This window comes from Nymphalis io, chromosome 30 (assembly GCF_905147045.1).
Source record: "Nymphalis io chromosome 30, ilAglIoxx1.1, whole genome shotgun sequence".
NCBI lineage: Eukaryota > Metazoa > Arthropoda > Insecta > Lepidoptera > Nymphalidae > Nymphalis > Nymphalis io.
The window spans coordinates 1,374,017-1,377,399 of NC_065917.1; the positions used below are offsets into that span (position 1 = coordinate 1,374,017).

The 3,383-nt window shown below is 37.2% G+C and overlaps 1 protein-coding gene across 1 annotated transcript in view; it reads left to right on the top strand.

Moving 5' to 3' along the window:
• Positions 1-3,383, top strand: part of LOC126779896 (catenin alpha) — a 400,158-nt gene that overhangs the window by 148,257 nt on the left and 248,518 nt on the right. The window lies entirely within an intron of this gene.

The following is a 3,383-nucleotide window of genomic DNA, read 5'->3' on the forward strand; positions in this document are numbered from 1 at the left end:
TCCTGGATTGGTCCTGTACAACAGTCTCCTCAGATAGATCGGCACCCCTTGGTATCGGAGTGCCTCTCTGATCGTCTCGAATGGGAGACTGTTAAAGGCGTTTGCAACGTCTAACGACACCGCCAGGACCACTTGCCCCTCGGCCACTGCTTCCGTGGTCCGAGTCTTCAGGGCGTTCAAGGCGTCGATCGTTGAACGGCCCGCCCTGAACCCGAACTGAGCCTCCGAGAGACCCGGACCGGCCTGGTCGAGGTGTTGAACGAGACGAGCTGCGAGAATTTTCTCAAACAATTTGCCCGTCTCGTTCAGCAGCTCTATCGGCCTATATGCCGAAGAGGAGCCTGGTGCCCGCCTCTCCTTTGGCAAGAGCACCAACTTCCCTTGCTTCCAAGGCTTCGGAAACTGCCCGCTGCGCAGAACAGCTCCCGAAGCCTTGTACCTAGGTATTCCAGGGCATCGCACAGAACACGCCCTGGAACTCCGTCCGGACCCGGCGCCGTGTTTTTGGTCCTCAAGCGGCCGAGGGCCATCTCCATTTCTCGCTCCGTGATCAATGGTGGGGCCACTAGGTCTTCTATCACAGAGCGAAAGCTTCTATTGCAAATCCTTTAATATATTTATGTGAAATTGTTTTTGAGTTATGTGGGGGTCAGCTTTAACTTGGCTTGACACGTTACGGCGTGTGCTAGACTAAACCGGTATATATGTTATTTATATGATATAAAAAGATAAGAGCTGTTCCATTGAAATAATTAGTTAAACCGTCCAGGCATTATTTATAATGTTTATCACCTATGGGGTAGAGTAATTAAAACTGGGCTTTATTGCTGTTATTATTATTTCAAATTTATCTAATCTACCTACAATTAGTGATTAAGAAGATTAATAAATATTTCATAAAGCGAAAAGAAAACTTAACGATTGACAACTGTCACTCATAATTAGTATTTTATATAAAAATATGTAAAATAACTATAATTTTAAACTAACCGGTTAAAAAACATATTTTAGACTACAAATATTTCTTAAATATTATTTTTAAACCAGATGAGAAACTAAGGTCAGCGAATCATTTTAATCTTAAGACAGAGAATAACGAGACATTAAGCAACACACCAATATGGAAAAGACTCGCACTCCTTAAACACGGAGTCAGGTTGATAAAACATATCCCGAGAGGAGCTCGAGCGTCAGTGGCGTTGTTTCACAGTGTGTGTCCAAAGTTTCATCGGAAAATACAACTCAAGCGTGGGAAGAATTTCTCACGTTTTTATATAGTGCACTAAATATAGAAAATCGAAACAAAGACATCTCTCTCATCAACAATTAAAGAAAATACAAAACATAATAATTTACCGAGTCCTAAATATATTTATTATGCAGAGATGATGGCAAGATTATATTTGTGATTATAATTCATCTCGTGCTTAACGGTGAAGGGAAACATCGTGAGGAAACCTGTATGTGTCTCATTTCATTGAAATTCTGCCACATGTGTATTCTACCAACCCGCATTGGAGCAGCGTGGTGGAATAAGCTCCACAACCTTCTCCTCAAAAGGGAGAGGAGGCCTTAGCCCAGCAGTGGGACATTATCAGGCTGTTACTGTACTGTTACTGCACTGATGGCAAGAGACCCGATGGAGCGACATTGGTGCCATGGTCGATAAGACGTGTTCTTGTGTGGGATGAAACTTGCGTAGATACGCTGGCAGTAACTCATATCAAGAATACGTCTCGTAAAGCCAGTGCAGCCGCTAAACCTGCTCAAATACTCAAGCGCCGTAAATATTCAGTTTTATCCAATGAATATGAATTTGCGGGGCTGGGTTTTGAAACATGGTCCATGGGTCCATGGTCGTACGATACAAAAAAATCATAAAAGATATTTCTAAGAAACTGGTCCACACTTCTGGTGACCCAAGAGCTGGCGCTTATTTAGCCCAAAGGCTGAGTCTAGCGGTGCAGAGAGGCAATAGTGCCAGCGTCTTGGGTACAATGTCACAGGACAATCTTTTAGACGGCGTGTTTTTGCTTTAAATTTGTAATGTGTATTTTGTTCCTTTTATTTTAATTTTGTATTTTATAAAAATGTCTGTACATAAATATAAATAAATAAATATAATTATTTGAAAAAAAAGAATACATTTATAAAAGCGAATATTTCATATTAATAGTATATTTAATTTAAGTTATTTTGTTTCCCATATTTCATTGATTTTTTTAACTGCCTTTTAATATTTTTAAGTTGGCAACATGGTTTTTTAAAAAGGCGGCATAAAGAGTGGTATTGTTATAAATATGGAGGCATATAATACGTGGTTGCTGGGCTGAATATTTGTTTTTTTTATTCATAAACAGTATAGACCCCGCGCCGACCGCATATATCATAATACAATATTTAAAAACAATCTTGTTAGGTTTGTCACTATTTATAATCCCCGGGCAGTATAAAGACTGCCCCAATTTATTACACGGTAGGTAAGGTGTTAGTACATAATATTATTATGTAAGCCTGTTCTTGTAAATCTAAATTCACGCCAGTTTAGCTTATTTTAGATTTCTACATTTAAAAATATATTATTGAACTAACTTAAATCAATTATTTATTTTATATATTTTAAATATATATTTCTCCAACCGCTGCCAGCCACCTTGCGTATATCGTCAAGCGGTTGGAGATTAAGAGCTGAAAATCGAGCTCAGTGGCGTGCCATTGGAGAGACCTATGTCCAGCAGTGGACGCAAAAAGGGTGATGATGATGATGAAATATATATTTGTTAAACTTAACATTTTTTATATTCTGCTATTAAATAAAAAACATTTCAATTTACTTATATTAATATAATTAAAGGTGTGTCCGTCATTTCTCGGCAATAATACAACTATAAAGTTTATAGAAATATTTTATTGACAAAAACTTAAATTAATATCTAAGTGGAACTTTGTTATATAATAAATAAGTTGGACTGGCTAATATAGCGAATGGACTCTTAGTCCATTCGCTATATTAGCATAAATATTCAGTACATACCAATGTAGGGTTGCCATTTACATTGATACTTAACTAAGACTACCCCTACGTGTTAGAGAAGGGGGCAGGCGTTGGATAGCCTATGTGTTAGGTAGGGATAGCTTATAATTATAAATAAGGATTAATGTCTTAAGACTTGTTTCACATAAGGAATAATGCATTATAAACTTTTAAACATAAGGCGTAATATGTTATATATTTTTAGGACAAAAAACAATACCTTATGTACTTTTTATGTATAAGGACTTATGCATTATTTACTTTTTGTTAATAAGGACTAATGTCTTATATACTTTGGTACATAAGGCATAATATGTTTATTATTTTTATTCCAAATTTCATCCATTTC